At 36.7% G+C, this 17,816-nt stretch overlaps 1 pseudogene; it reads right to left on the bottom strand.

Moving 5' to 3' along the window:
* Positions 1-4,791: 4,791 nt before the first annotated feature.
* On the bottom strand, positions 4,792-16,238 carry LOC108331336 (uncharacterized; annotated as a pseudogene).
* Positions 16,239-17,816: the final 1,578 nt, after the last annotated feature.

The raw sequence follows: 17,816 nt of genomic DNA, 5'->3' as shown, positions 1-17,816 counted from the left end.
TCATTTCCTTTTGTAAGATCAGAATTGCAGTTGGCTGATGTTCTCACCAAAGGAGTGTCAAGAAGATTATTTAACGAGTCTTTATTCAAGTTGGGATTGTGTGATATCCATGCACCAACTTGAGTGGGAGTGTTAAGATATGTCAAATATTCTATTAAGGGATATTAGACAATCAAATATTGTGTTAGTTATAATTTAGAATTATTATAATTTATGCAGATTTGTGCACCTGTCATTCTTTTAATAGATGAAGAATTATAAGATCCTTGTATGTATATATATGTGGTACTCTACTCTTTGAAATAATACATCAAAATTATTCTTTAAACCTTTTATTAAAGATAAAGTACATATCAAATCAACTTAAGATATGGTATGGTATGGTTCTCTCGAAGCTTGGTGCAGGACGCACTGCAAACATGACCAAATTGAAACAAGGGAACCGAATACATCAAATAAAATCAAACAAAATATTGTTTTTTATTAAATGGTTTGTGTTAGAATGATATAGAGAGAAAAAAGGTTTAAACCTAGTGCACCAAACCGAACGGTCTGAGAACGCCTGCACCAGATGCTAGTGAACGTCTGCACCAGCCACATGAGAACGTACAACAGAGCACTGTCGCACTAAACGGTCAAGTACCGTTGCACAGAACGGTCAATGAAGTGACCAGAGAAAAAAAGAACAAAACTCAAAATGCGCTGAAAAAGTTGTATATTATTCACTAACTCACTTACACACTTTTTTCCCCAAAAATAGGTACAGGTGTTCAGTTTTTATAATAGAAAAATACAACTGTCAAAGATAGTTAAACAACAGTTGTCTAGGCTTACAAACTAACAAACTTGGCTTACACGCTAACACTCCCCTCTAAGCCAAGCACCTAGGGACGTAGAACCCATCCTCTTATTCGAGTAACGCCAGCCTACCTCGCGCAGCTTTGGGACCAAATGGTGTGTGACCAAATGGTGTGTGACCGAACGGTGTGTTCAGTGACACGTAGAACTTCACTTGCAAGTCCGCTGAGCAATTGTCCCTGCCAATCACGTGGCGGAGGCAGATGCCAATTTGAGCGGGCTGTGCAACCGAGACCAAACGATGCGATAGAGCAACCGCTTGACATGACCGAATGGCGTGAGTGCATGAACTGAGTGCGGGGATGCCAATTTGGCGCTCTTGTACGACGTCCTATGTGGTTAAATGAATGTTGTGGTTGGGAGCTGTGGTGTTCACCGCCATGTCTAGGTTCCCCTGTGACTCCTCATGCCTCTTTGGCAGCACTCCCTTCAACGCTTTTCTTCCCAACTGGAAGATCAACTAACTTCCAGGTTCCATTCTTCCCAATGGAATCAACTTCTTCTTTCATTGCATCCCTCCACATAGATTTCTTCAAGGCTTTTGCTCCACCGATCGGTTCTGCACCTGCAAACATAACTATGTGCACCAAATCTTCCTCATCACCAGTCTGTGTACCAGTATACATCTCATATTCACAAAATCTTTGTGGCAGCTTATGTCTCCTTCGTGGTCTAGTATCTTTAGAGTGATGCTCACTGTTTTGCACACCTCTACTACTTCCAGATTGTACACCCTTACTGCTTCATGAGTTTAATTTTGATTCTATTATATTGCCAGATTCTCCACACATTGTAGACTTCACTAGGATGATTTGAAATGTTCTACTCTTCGAGATCTTGCTTCTCAAGATCAGGTTTTTGTTTTTATCAAACAACTCAACCTTATTGAAGCCTCCCATTACTACTGTAAAGCTCTTTTGAATCAGTTGGCCAGTACTCAGAAGATTACATCTCATTATAGGCACAAACAACACATTAATTATAATGGCACACAAGTCATTCTTCCTTCTGATAACAACATCACCAATTCCCTCTACCTTCGAAGTGTTGTCACCAGGAAATTTCACCCTACTCTTCTTGGTTTCATCAAAATTCACCAACCATTCTCTGTGGCAAGTCATATGATTCGAACATCCCGAATCCAAATACCACATTTGATCTTGAGAGTGTGAGCTTATTGTAGATGTAGTTGTCATCAATGTGAGGGGTTCTGAATCAGACTCTTCTTAAGCTATGTAGGCCTCCTTTCCTTGACCCTTCTTCTGCTCTTCCTGTTCAGCATGACATTCATAAGAGTAATGCTCGTACTTATGACAATTGAAACATTCAACATTCCTCTAGTCTTTCTTGCGAAAGTTCTTATCTGGTTTGCCTTCCTCCTCTGTTGAAGACTTATCTTGATCATCTTTGGTTCTATCATTTCTCCACTTCCCTTTACCATGTTTCCCTTTCCATTTCTCGAATGTTTTCTTCTCTTCATTCTTGGAATGATGCACCTTTAATGCATGCTCATCAATCCTAATTAGATTTCTTTCAAACAACCTCATCTCGTGTGCTTCCAAGGAGCTTTGCAATTCTTCTATCTTCATCTTATTCAGCTCGTTTGACTCTTCTATAGCCACAACTATGTAATCGAATTTCTGAGGCAAAGACCTCATGATCTTTTCAATGACCATTAATCCGTGATGACTTCTCTGCATCCCTTCATTTGATTGGTGATGGCAATCACTTTGTCAAAGTACTCTCTGACTCTATCACCTTGCATCATCTTCATCAATCCTTAGTGTCTGCAACTTGACCTTCTTGATCTTTTCACCTCCAGTATGACACATAATCAAGATACTCCAAGCTTCCCTCGTAGTCTTCATATGCTGGATTTTCTCAAAGTGAGCATCGTCTACACATTGGTGAATAATGAACGCTTTATTGTCTTTCTTTCTCTCCTCGGCCTTTTGATCATCAGCTACACTCGCAGGAAATTCTTGATGATTGCCTTCAACCACTTCAAGCACATCTTGGTATTTGAATAGGACCCGCATTTGTGTACTTCATCTACTCCAATTTTTCTCCATGAGAATTAGTAGATTAACGGACGACATATCACTGCTGGTCATTTTTTGCACCTTCGATCTTTCACCAATAAACCAATGTAATTAATAAATAAAATTCATAATGACATGAATTAGAGAGTTGAGAATAGAAAAATAACTTATTTTGATTAAGATTTCAACTGATTATATTCATTTTATTCTACGCGACATTTTTATAAAGTGATATTTGATTAAGAAAAAGAGTTGAGATTTGAAAATACAAAAAGAATTATAAAAATAGTAATTTTTATAAAATAAATAATGAAATGAATAAACTTTTAATTGATATACTTAGAATTTAAATTGAAAATTAATATTTGCAATCAAAATAATATTTTGTAAAGAAAAATTGCTCACAACATTCAAATAAGGAGAAACATCCATGGTTCAATCGACGAGCAGTTGCAGTTCCTGAATTTCATGAATGCAATTTATATTTAGTATTGAAGAAGTGAATTTGTTGAGCAGAATAGAGAAAGAAAAGAGGAAATGGGTGAGACAGTATTAATTAATAGCAAAAGAGTGGAAACTTAATTGTTATCCATTAACATCCGTACTCAAGGAGGAAGAAAGGAGGTTACAACTTGCAAACCCATGTGCATACAGACAACTTTGCTTTCCTCATATGTTTATTACTTTTTTTCTTTCCATATCTCTTCCTGTCAAAACTTTTGTATTCTAATTTAATCTCATTTTTAAACCATTATGATAAAATCTTAATATAAAAACATTACTACTTTAATAATAAGATACATTTATAATATATATATATATATATATATATATATATATATATATATATATATATATATATATATATAAATGCAAGTATTATCTTATAAAGAGGTTTGAGATTGGTTGTTTGTTAGAATTATTATGTGATTAGTATCGAACTATCGTTAATATTTAGTCATATGTTCTTAATATATATATGTTTAGAAGTGTGTTAAAAATCTAGAACAAGCAAATTTCTAATACATAAGTAATTATAAATTTCATAAGTCTAATTTAATGGATAGAAAATTTCAACAAACAATGAACTACCAAAAATGGATAGAAAATGAATCATCATCTAGTATTTTAATTAGATTTAAAATGATTTATAATTTGGTTTTCTTATTTTTGAAAGTAATAGATTAAATTTCTTTACTCAACGATGTTAAATTTTATCTAATCTGATATACAAGTTTTGTTGTGACATATACATTATTTACACGTACCTAGTTAATTTTAAACAAAAACGCCAAGCTTTCGTCCATGTGGCAATGGAATGGGTTGTGTCCCAAGGAAAACTACATTATCATGCATTAGTTGGGACATTAACACAGTCAACTTAGGCTCACCATAACAAGCATACTTCGTATCAGGACCATCATATAGACTGACAGGAATTCCCCTTTAGGTTTGCTTATGATTTTCATTCCTACTTTTGTTTTCTGTTTTCACCTTTTCATTCATAACAAAATCAAGTCATGATTCAATGAATGCAAAAAAGCTTGCTTACTTCAGTATGACAATGTACGCATCAATGTGAAATATCCATCAATAAAATTTGGCAGATTCGTCTCTAAGGATATTTAAACTCAGTACAGCAATAAAAAAACAGCTTAATTTGGTAGCCATATTCATATAGGGCAGAATGTTTGTGGAGTTTAAAAATACCAAAAAGTGGGAAACGTAATGTAATGCGGTGATATGCATGTATTCACTGACTAAAATGTGGAACGCTCGAAGATACAAATTGAAACCAAATAAACCGTACAAACATTAGCTTCCACCACATCATTTATTCTGTACGTGTTGTCTCAACAAAACAACACCACAACCACAACCACAACCACAACCACAGCTCAGCACCGAGCAATGCAAAGAACGTTAATTAGATAGGTGGTAAGCAGTCAACCGTCAGTATCAGGTAGTGTGCCAAAGCATTCTTTTAAATGAAGGTTGCTAGGTAAATATTTTCAAGTGTTGACTTAAAAATAACATCCTCTAGTCTAGAAATAAATGTAAAAGTGATTAAGGATACTAGCTCATACTACAACTAAACTAGTCTAGCTAATTAACATGAGAAAATAATACTTACCAACAACGAGATTGATTACCACAAAATGATGAACAGCTAACCTGATACAGTTAAGGAATAAACAGTGAGAATAAATACCCACTTCTATGTTCTTTGATGCTTCTTTCCCCTCTTCAACTAACTTCCTTGTGCCTTTGACGATCTTTAAGTCATGCCCTTGAAACTTTCAACTCTGATCAAGCATCTGAGTTTTCATCCTCCGCATATTTTCTCTTCATTAAACCAGATTTCACTTTACCAGTACCATTAATTAACATCACTCTTTCCACCACCTTTACGAGGTTTTCCTTTAGAAATGGCAAACTTCAAGGTTTCTTGCTTGGATTTCCCACCTTTTGGAGTTTCTTGCTTAGACTTGGCAGCAGATTTTGGCTTGCTAGTGTCATCATCCTTTGATTCGTTAGCCTTAGAAGTATCAGAGCTTTTGGATTTATTACTCATTTTCTTAACAGCAGCTGCAACAATTTTACTGCTACCACTTTTAGGAGTAGCGTCCTTAGATTTTCTACTAACTCGGTCTTCAGATTTGCTAATAGTATTGGAATCTTTGGATTTGTTTCCATCTTTGGACTTTTGGCTAGACTTCACGGATGCACCCTTTGATCTACTGGATGCTGCAGCTCCACTGCTACAAATTTAAGTAAAAAATTTAGTTGTAAAAAAGGTGGAAATGGAATATATTATTTGATATTCACAAACCTTTTGGAAGAACCATCCACCTTTCCTTGCTTGGTTGATTCACCAGCACTGGTTTTCCCTTGCTTGGTTGATTCACCAGCACTGGTTGATTCATACAATTGATCACTTTAGTGAAATAAAAGGATACAAACACTATTTTTTAAAATATCTCTTTTAGCACTCAACACAACTTAAAGGCCAGACAAAATTGGAACATCAAATATACAACACACAAAAATAACCATCCTGAATCGACAAGGAGTAGGGGGGACAAGTTCCGAATTATGCTATGGGGGTCAAATCATATCAAAAGATCGCTAATCATCATTCACAAAAATACATATTTGCAAAAAGTGTACACTCAGTTTTTCACGTTACATATACCATGGTAGCTTTCTTTGAAACAATATATCCATCAAATCAATAATAAGCACACAGCACCAACTAAACCAAGAGCATACATGCACAGAATTTCTGAAGGGCAACATCACAATATATGCACACCCCATAAAAACATGCATAAGAAATATAGGATAATACAAATAAAATATGTATCTACAAAAAATGACATTAACCATAGAACATACATATCGGTGGAAGCATCAAGACTTTCACGTTCACTTTGTCCTTCCTGTCGAGAAATAATTGTCATTAATTTATGTGCACAAAAAATTTGGTGTATAAAGAAATGCCGTAGACCAACTTCATCTGCACTTCAATTAACTTCCACTTTTCTTTCCCCAGATTTAATGTTTCTTCATCACCATCATCGTACAAGACCTAAAATAAAGAACATATGTTAGAAGATAAAACAGTAGGGACAAGTTCCGAATTCCATCATGGGCACAGCAGCATAAAAGAACAAAAAAAATAAGTTTAATGTCAATAATGGAACGGGGGAGGATAGAGAGATGACTTGATAAACTGTCAAATCACCTTGCGCTTCTTTTTGCCAGAATAAGAAAAATGAATAACACCTTTGTAAAACCTGTAACAAATGAGGTATCTGTGAAAATTTGTAGCAAATATTTCTATTAAATAAAAATGAACAGGCAATCTAATCATAAACCTAATGTGCATGACATAGCCTGGTTTTATAAAAACACATATTCCCTCCTTATTTCACATCAAACGTAAACCCTGGTTTAATTATTACAAAACAGTTTCACATACAAACAGATAAAGAAAATCTAGAACACAAACCATCAAGACCACAATAACTTCAACAGAATGGTTTACAAAACGATGCATGTAATAAATGTGACTGTGATACAAGTAATGCAAACATCATGAACTCAAAGCAACATTAGTCCAGATTAAGATGTGTAAAAACAAATGTTCCCCAGCTAAGACAACCATAAAAGAACTAGAGATTATAATTTGAAAGTAAATGCCAAATAACAAGAAGCACTTCCTGACCCCTTATTAACTGAAATTTCCAGCAACAGCAAGTCAAAATGGAAGTCATGCTAAGTACTTACTCACAATCCTCAAGGTTTTCACCATAGTCCTTCACATCAGACTCCTGGTACAGGAAAAAGATAATTATCAACCAAAGCAAGAACACAATGAAACTTTTTAAATTAGCAAGACCAACATAAAGGATTTTCCCAAAACAAAGGTTCCCTTACAAATATATCAAGGAAGTTCCAGTATCATAATTTAAAAATTCAGAGGGAAAAGGATATACATTTTCTTTTCCTGAACTGTGTTTCCTTTTCAAATTTGTCTTGGGAGTCTCCTCTGAACTTTCATCTTTAGTTGATTTTGTACCAGGCCTTGGAGAAGAAACCACTTCCTAAATAATTAAAATTGATTTGTTTAATGCTTTACTTGAAAAAAAAAAAAAACAAAGCAGAATAAAACATGCAGCAATAATGATAATATACAGAAGCGAACACGTATAAAGTGTGAAAAATACCCTGTCCACATCAGTAGCAGTTGATTTTGCCAGATCTGTTTCAGGGTTAGCTTTCGTCTTCCCTCCCTTTTTCTTGTCCCCAATCTGCTTTGAAGAGGACCCGCCACTACCCTTTTTGTTTTCATCTAATTTCTTCGCTGAATGCTTCTTAGCATCTGCATCAGTTGCTGCCCCCACTTCCTTTTTTAACTGAAACTACAACACTAGTTTTTCTGAGTTCTGACCAAGTGCCTTTTTCATTGACCGCCTCGTAGGTTTGGCTTCTGAGTCACTAGCTCCTCCCCCAGAAACCTTAGAAACATCTTCTCCAGCCACATCTTTTACAGGCCCATCTTTCCTTTTTGTTCGTCCAAGACAATGTGCGATTTACAAATGAATAAAAGAGTTGTTTTCAGAGTGTTAAAAACTTACTGAATAATTCACAATGTAGTGTATCCGCCTTCGAAACCGTTTTATCCAGCGCAGAATAACAAAAGCTTAAAAGATTGAATCACAAAACCAAGCCAAAGGCAAAAGAAAAATTTTAAAAACCCGAAGAAACACATCACTGTCATACTAATAATAACTCGCTGTCAACAAAACAAGAAATTGAGTGCTCACTTGTCATGCCAAAAAATTAGGATCTAACTTTAGAAAAGGGCTGACCCAGGGGCTTAGATTAGAATGACAGGTCTATCTGGAGTTAATGGTACAACACCTAACTAACTCTCAAGGGAGCACTCTCCCTCTACGGGAACAACCTTCTTATCTACACACAAAGAATATCCAAAGCTTTCTTGCCACCAGAACCCCTACCTTCTTATAAAGGCAACCCAATCAGCTAACCAATTTCTAACTAATTCCTAAACTGTTTCTTTCTATCTTGCACCCATTATATTCTATCACATTATATCCTATTATGTTATATCCTATTATATTATATCCTATTATATTATATCCTATTATATTATATCCTATCAGGTACTACATTTTAGATGTATTGTTGTATTTTTGCTTTGTAAAGTTTGTGTTCTAATTGTTGAGTTTTTCTAAGCTAACTTGGTTGGTATGTGAGTGAATATATGATTTTGCATATAAGTGTTATTTGTTAACATTCTTTTATGTTTAATCAGTGACAGATTATGGGATGCGTTTTTAGCTTTCTACATTGCCCTTATTACTCCTTTTGAGTTTGGACTTATGGGTACACCACCGTGTTCCCTTTCTATCACACACAGTGGTGAATGATTTCTTTGTCATTGGCATTGTTATCTCGTTTTTCGTTGCTTACATGGATAAAGAGACTCGTATATTCCGGTATCGCGCATGTTTTCTTATTGAGATGATTTGGATTTTCTTTTGTAATTATCCTGTATGTGTTGCCGGAGATATATATTGATATCTTCGGCCACACATACAGGATAATTACAAAAGAAAATCCAAATCATGTCAATAAGAAAACATGCACGATACCGGAGTATACGAGTCGCTTTATCATGTAAGCGACGAAAAACGGAAAACAATACCAATGACAAAGAAAACATTCACCACTGTGTCATAGAAAGGGAACACGGTGGTGTACCCATAAACCCAAACTCAAAAGAACTAATAAGGGCAATGTAGAAAGCGCTTGCTTATTTAAAGAAGCGCTATCTATTGTTAGACAACGATAGATAGCGCTTTTTTTAAAAAGCGTTATCTATTGTCAGATACTAATAGATAGCGCTTTTTAAAAAAGCGCTATCTATAATAGATAGCACTGTCATAGATAGTGCTTAAAAAGTGTTATCTATGCACCTTTTTGTAGTGGTAATTACAAAAATCATTATTCCTCAAAGGTGAAGCATATCTCTGGGTGAAGGCATTTCAAAAGCACTGGTTAAGACTATAAATAACTAATAACAGTAAAGGTCATAGCTTAAGCTCATGAGAACCCAGCGATCATACAATGTTAATAATTCATATTCGATATCCAGTGAAATAAAACATAGTCATATACCATACATACCACGACCAGCCCCAATACTAATATCTAAAACTTCAAACAAATATTTTCTTAATAGAAAATTTATATTACATTCACATGTATTACACAACACTGATCTTCCTTCTCTTGATTGGCAGTTAGTGAGAAAATTATATAGGAATTACATAGCCCATCATTTAAAATCCAAAACATCCTGCATACCAGTGGTGTTTGTCTATATTATAAATATGTAGACCATTAATTCATTGTTAAAACATACAATAGAGCATTTGATTATAGATTACTATGAAGCCAACACTCCTACAAAAGGAAAGAATTAACATCAATCAGCAATGCGAGTACCAATATTTTCCTTTCTCCTTTCCTATCAAAATTAATGGTTATGAATTCCTTATCCAAGGGAACGTTTCTTCTTCTTACAAGATAAAGAAAATGCATCATTAACATACAAGACAAATTAGCAACACCAAAAGAAGAAACAAAGAAAATAAAAATAACCAACTTGATATTCGATGATAATTCGAGCAAACAGAGAAACAATTTGAATAAGCGCATACCCTAGCAGGAGCAGGGCAGAGAATGGACTTGGAGCATTCCAATTCGAAAAATATGCGTGCATCCTCAGTCTGTTGGACAAAACCCTTCTCCTTCGCGGCCACAAAAAAGTGGTCGCCGGTCACATTGAACTAGATCAGAGTAGCTTCCTTGTCGAGGTTGACGACGGTCATGGACAAGGTTGACGACGACGAGGCAGTTGTTAGGGAAACAGTGAGGGCGCGCTCACCGGACGGGTGCAACGCAAGGTCGTTGATAGCGGATTTGCAGTGGACGGAGAGCGTGATAAGATGGACGAAGCCATCTACGTCAAAAATGGTGAGGGAGCCAGCGGCGTCGGTGGAGATGCGGTTGCGGAGAAGGGGAGATTGGGAGGGGCGTAGAAGGAGAGGGCGGTGACAGATGCAAAGTTTTGGTGGAGGGAACCTGAGACGATGACAATTTTGATAGAGGAGAGATGGGAAGAGTAGGAAAAAGGAGGGGTTAGGGATTGAGATTGGGGCTTTAGGGTGAGACCCAGATGAATTTCTCGTACGAACCTGCAACCAAACTCATCGCTCTTCTTCCTAAAACCTTAGGGTTTTCTAACCACTAATGGTGGCAGGGAATGATACGCAAATGGAATCACGGGGAAATGAGAACAAAAGAGAAATGAGAAACTTTGAGGACAAATGAAAACGAAGGGGATTGCTTCGTGTAGGGAAAATAAGAATGAAAATCAGAAAAAACGAAGAGGAAATGAGCACTAGCCTTTGAGCCACAAGAAGCCTATCTATTGTGTGCAAATAGACACCACTTGGTTAAAGAAACGCATATAAAGCGTTATCTATTTTTTTATTTCAAATTATACAGTAATATAAATTATTTATAGATAATGCTCTTCTATGAAAACGCTATCTATTGTCATGTGTATAGATAGCGCTTTTTTAAATAAGCGCTATGTATTGTTCCGCACATTTAAGTTGCCCGGACGTTACACTACAGATAACACGACATAACAAAAAGAGGTTAAAAATATACCTAAAGCAAACCTACACTAATAATCAAAAACCAAACGTACCAATAAAAACAAAATTATAATAACATGCATTAACAAAGAAGGAAGAACACACCAATCTGGATTGCAGTGTTTGTAAGAGTTGAAGACATAAACGAAGCACCAAGAACGACTTTAATGAAAATGGGAAGGAACGGATATGGAAGAAAAGATGAAACGAATATGGAGAAAGGGAGGAAGAAAAGGAAAGAAGTAACTTAAGATTGAAACTGCAAAATAATTCTAGAGGGCTTAATTGATCCCTCTCACAATCTTCTATTTATAAGAATAAATTGATACACAAGTACATGATAAATAGGGTAATCCTAGACACAATATAATCATGATAAATAGGGTAATCCTAGACATAATATAATCATGATAAATAGGGTAACCCTTGACACACTATAATGATGATAAAATAGGATAAATATCCTAACACTCCCCCTCAAGCTGGAGCATACAAATTATATGTACCAAGCTTGGAACAAATAAACTCAATCCGAGGACCCCTTAATGACTTTGTCAATACATCTGCGAGTTGATCGTTTGACCCAATAAACTCAGTACATATTTCTTTGGTCAACAACTTTTCACGAACAAAATGACAATCGATTTCTATATGTTTAGTCCTCTCGTGAAACACTGGATTTGATGCAATGTGGAGAGCAGCTTGATTGTCGCAATACATCTTCATAGTATGGATGTCACAAAATTTAATCTCTTGAAGGAATTGTTTCACCCATATAAGTTCACATGTTAGTGATGCCATTGCCCTATACTCGGCTTCCGTGGTTGATCGAGCTACTACATTTTGTTTCTTACTTTTCCATGAAATAATGTTTCCTCCCAGAAAAACACAATATCCTGTTGTAGACCGTCTATCAATAGGTGAACCTGCCCAATCTGCATCACAATACCCAGAGACATGAATGCTTCCTTTATCTTCATATAACAATCCTTGCCCGGGAGCCTTCTTTACATACCTTAGAATGCGAATGAGAGCATTCCAATGGTCAACACATGGAGCCTGCATGAACTGACTAACCACTCCAACTGCAAAGGATAGATCTGGCCTTGTAATAGTGAGATAAATCAGTTTGCCAACCAGCCTCCTATACCTCTCTGGATCGGAGAATAATTCACCTTCTTCTGTCCTTAATTTCTGGTTTGGGTCCATGGGACTGTCTACCGGTCTACAATCAATCATGCCTGTTTCTTGTAATATATCAAGAGCATACTTCCTTTGGGAGATTACAACTCCATCTTTTGATTGCGCTACTTCAATGCCTAAGAAGTATTTGAGACTTCCAAGATCCTTGGTTTGAAAATGTCTACACAAGTACTCTTTTAGTTGAGATATTCCAACAACATCATTTCCTGTAATGACAATATCATCAACATATACTATTAAGTAAACACATTTTCCGAGAGAAGAATGACAATAAAAAACTGAATGGTCCGCTTCACTGCGTTTTAGCCCAAATTTTTGAACAATGGAGCTAAACTTTCCAAACCAAGCACGTGGGGATTGCTTGAGGCCATATAGAGATCGATGCAATTTGCATACCATACCAGACTCCCCCTGAGCAACAAACCCAGGAGGTTGCTCCATATAAACTTCTTCCTCAAGATCACCATGTAGGAAGGCATTCTTGATATCCAATTGATGAAGTGGCCAGTGACGAATGGCTGCCATGGCAAAGAAGAGACGAATAGTAGTCATCTTGGCTACAGGAGAGAAAGTGTCACAATAATCAAGACCATAAACCTGAGTGTAACCTTTTGCAACAAGCCGAGCTTTGAGCCGATCAATTTCACCATCAGGGCCAACTTTAACTGCATACACCCATCGACAACCAACCGCCTTTTTGCCTGTGGGAAGGGGCACCAGCTCCCAAGTATTACTGTGGTCAAGAGCCTGCATTTCTGCAATCATAGCTTGTCGCCATCCAGGATGATCAAGTGCTTCTTTCACATTCTTGGGTATAACAACAGAGGACACTGAGGATAAAAGAGAAAAATAGGAGGGCGACAATCGATGATAGCTTAGAAAATTATAAATGGGATGAGGGTTCCGAGTGGAACGAGTACCTTTTCTGAGGGCAATAGGCCATGCTGAATCATTTGCACCAGGAGGCATGGGAGGATGTGACGAGGGAGAAGAATCTGAAGTAGGAGATTCACCATTGTCTTGGGGAGGTGGACTATCCATTGGGGCCTTGTGTAGGATGATATCAGTATGTGGAGGAACAGGTGTAGAAGGATTGTGATCAAGAGTTGGAATGACAGAGATAGTGGAGCTATTTGACTCAGCCATTGGAATAGGAAGGACCTGCTGGAGGAAAGAAACATCCTGAACAGATGGAGAGAAGTAAGGAGTCTGTTCAAAGAATGTGACATTGGCAGACATGTAATACTTCTTAGTTTCAGGAGAGTAACACCGATATCCTTTTTGAAGTCGAGAATAGCCTAAGAAGACACATTTGAGAGCGCGAGCGGAGAGTTTGTCTAGACCTGGAGACATGTCATGAACAAAACATACACAGCCAAACACTCGGGGAGATGTATGAAAGAGAGGATCATTAGGAAACAAAATGGAGAAAGGGACTTTATTATCAAGAGAGGAGGAGGGCATCCTATTAATAAGATAACATGCAGTTAAGATGGCATCCCCCCAGTGATGGACAGGAATATGGGCACCAAGCAAAAGGGTACGAGCAGTTTCAACCAAGTGTCTATTTTTTCGTTCTGCTATACCATTTTGCTGTGGTGTATGAGGACAAGTAGACTGATGTAAGATACCATGGGAACTTAAGATGGCAGAAAAGGAGGATGAGAAATACTCTTTTGCATTATCACTTCTTAATATTTTGATTACTTGACCAAATTGATTCTTGATTTCATTCAAAAAGGATGTAAAGATAGCTAACAATTCAGAACGATTTTTCATAAGATAAACCCAAGTACATCTTGAATATTCATCAATAAAGGTAACAAAATATCTAAAACCAAAGGAGGAGATACGACTAGGTCCCCATATATCAGAATGGATGATAGAAAAACTAGAATTACATATTGATTGAGACCTTTTAGGAAAGGAAGATCTAACATGTTTTCCCAATTGACATGACTCACATTCTAAGGTTTGGAGACCACTAAGTTCAGGACACATCTTTTTTAATTTGGACAAATGAGGATGGCCAAGTCGATCATGTAGCACTTTAGGATTAGGAGTAGCAACACAAGACACCCTTGGACGAGATCCAAAATGGTATAATCCGCCAGCTTCATATCCTTCTCCAATCTGTCTCCCCGAACCACGCTCCTGTATAACAAAAGATTTATGATCAAAGGTTATTGAACAATTTAACATTATAGTCAACTGGCTTAAGGAAATTAAATTAAAAGGACAATTAGGGACAAAAAGGACTGAGTTGAGATTGAGAGAGGGAGACAAAGAAACATGACCGACTCCTTTGGAAGAAGTTTTAGATCCATTTGCAAGGGTTATGAAATGAGGTTTTTCTTGAAAGGAAATAGATGAGAACAAAGAGGTATTACCAGAAATGTGATCAGAAGCACCTGAGTCAATTACCCATGAATTTTGGCATTCCATAGATTGAGAAACGCAAGCTGTTGATGTATTGGGAGATTGAGATGGTTGTGCCAAGGTGTTAGACTTTAACCTTAAATACTCTTGATATTCATCCTCAGAAAACATAGAAGTGGAGGACCATGATAGATAATTTTTTTCATTTAGCTTCTCGGAGGTAATTGATGGACTTCCAGAAAAGGAAAGAGTACTGCCAGACGCCATTTCTGAAGAAGACGAATAATACTAATTTGGAACAAGAAAACCCTAAGGGTTTAGACGAAGGAAACTATGACAGTGATGGACGACGGTGGCCGGCGGCGACGGAGGCCGGACGGTGGCCGGACAGTGGCGGGCGACGAAGAACTGTGGCGCCGGACAGATATATATTACGAGATAGAAACCAGAGCGGGATCGACCCGCTCTGATACCAACTTAAGATTGAAACTGCAAAATAATTCTAGAGGGCTTAATTGATCCCTCTCACAATCTTCTATTTATAAGAATAAATTGATACACAATTACATGATAAATAGGGTAATCCTAGACACAATATAATCATGATAAATAGGGTAATCCTAGACATAATATAATCATGATAAATAGGGTAACCCTTGACACACTATAATGATGATAAAATAGGATAAATATCCTAACAAACACGACATAACAAAAAGAAGTTAAAAATATACCTAAAGCAAACCTACACTAATAATCAAAAACCAAACGTACCAATAAAAACAAAATTATAATAACATGCATTAACAAAGAAGGAAGAACACACCAATCTGGATTGCAGTGTTTGTAAGAGTTGAAGACATAAACGAAGCACCAAGAACGACTTTAATGAAAATGGGAAGGAACGGATATGGAAGAAAAGATGAAACGAATATGGAGAAAGGGAGGAAGAAAAGGAGAGAAGTAAGAGGGAAAGAGAGAATGAAATGTGGGGGTGGAGGTGGTGTGCTGCAACGCATGTGAAGAGAGAAAGGTAAAGTGAAAAAGTGAATCATTATAGGGTTTTAAGGTAAAGTTGAAAAAAGTAAATCATATTTTACTAAGAATATTTTGGAAAAAAAGAAAAATTGGAGAGGTGTTGAGAGAAGCATGTGATGGTGTAGTGAGCAACACCCATAAGAATGGGGTTGTGATTTATTGATTTGGCGCCTAAGTCCAAAAGGGCAACAGATAGAAACGGACCAAGCCCTGATCCTTTATTTTTACGTGCAATCCCACTTCCCTTTTCCTTCAGAAACACAGCTGTAGATGTAGGAAGTGATTTCTTTTCTCCTTCATACCAAAGGCTGCCGTGAGTGATTTCCGGTTTCAGCAGCGGCGGCGTTAGAGGACCTCGACGGCTAGACGAGGCACGGTAGCTTCTGGATGACTCGTGGCAGATCGCGACTTTGGGGCGGCGACAACTCAGGGCCCGTCGAGGCCAGGCTAGGCACATCAGCTCCTCGACGGCTCGTGATCTGGGTTTGGTTTGGTGAATGAGGGAGGTGAAGATGGCGTTGTGCCTTGGCTACCAATATGGTGATTACAGAGAGGTGTAAAATGAGGATAGATGGGGTTCGAAGATGACGTCTCGGTGGTCTTACATTGGTCGTGGAGGTGTTACATGATGACTGATGAGTGAAATCTATTGAAGGAGATGAATGGGAAAATGGTTTATGAGCGAAGTCTTATGCAGATGGTGGGAGTTGATTCTGTTTTGTACATTTCTTATGCAGATGGCCAGGAGGACGAACCCAAAAATGAAGGGTTCGAACAATCACAGAAGTGCTCGACCTTTAAAACGCACTAAAAATTTTGTAATTTTTTATTTTTTAATAAATTTTTTATATATAAAAAAGAATACGTGCATATGTGAATATTGTCGTGCAACGAGAAAAAATAAATTAAAACCCAAAAACAAGCACAAAACATATAACGGGTGTGGAGTTAACCATCTCGGGGTGCACAAAATAAAACTTAGAGAAACATTAAAAAAATTTATAAGAAATAAAGAGCAGGGTGCATGAAGCAAACGAAACTGGAGTATAAAAAATAAAAAAACATGGGTGCACGAAGTAACCCACAGGGCTGACCTATTGGGCTTGGCATCTCAAGGTGAAAATGTTGTTCCGACCCATCTTGTTTGGCAAGGCTGGCGGGCTAGCCCACTGCATTTTTTCGTTTTTGCCACCTCTAGGGTAAATCCAATTTTTTATTAATGCCCAACTGTAATCAATATATACACATGGATCTCCTTTATCTCGTTCCACTAAGTCTATCTTCAAGTTTTCCTTTTCACCATTCCTACTTCAAACTACAGTTAACTGTTCTTTCCAACCTACTTTATAAATTACCTCCTCCCATTAAAAAGGACCATATATACTTATTTACTGGCTCAAGTCAATGTTCTTAACGTGTATTTTAGCTTTCAATGGATCAAGCAACTATGCAATACCAACATCACATATAGGAACGTTGATTAAATTAATTTTACAAAAAGGAAAGAATTACATCAACATACAAAAGAGGTAGAGGTGTCATTTGAGCATCTGGCCTATGGGTTGACCCTAACCCCTTCTAAAATCAAGCCCCAATTTTTTAGCCTCCTTAATAGGGGGCTTTTTAAAAGCCCCAACCCCTAAAGCCCCACATAAAGTGGGTTTGGGTAGGGTTAGGATGGGGCTAGCCCCCAAACTAAATTAATTCACTTTTAATGTTTTTTTAGTTATTTTTTTTATTTACTTTACAAGTTCAATAATTTTCAAAATTTACAAGATATTTAATATCTTTTTAATTAAATATAAATGTATAAATATTGATTTTATAAAAACTTATTTAAAATAATTTTTTAATTATAAGTATATTTTAAATATATAATTTTATTATTTTTTTTATTTAAAAGAAAATGAAAAAAATTTCAAAAAAGAAATTATAAAAGTAACACAGTTGAAAATTCGATTTTTCAACAATCGAATTCTGATATCTATATAAATATTTGAAATATTAATTATGGATAGATTTTAAATTCAAATCT

The sequence above is a fragment of the Vigna angularis genome, chromosome 4 (assembly GCF_016808095.1).
Source record: "Vigna angularis cultivar LongXiaoDou No.4 chromosome 4, ASM1680809v1, whole genome shotgun sequence".
NCBI lineage: Eukaryota > Viridiplantae > Streptophyta > Magnoliopsida > Fabales > Fabaceae > Vigna > Vigna angularis.
The sequence above is the reverse complement of the archived record's forward strand: the minus strand, read 5'-3'. Positions and strand labels throughout refer to the sequence as shown.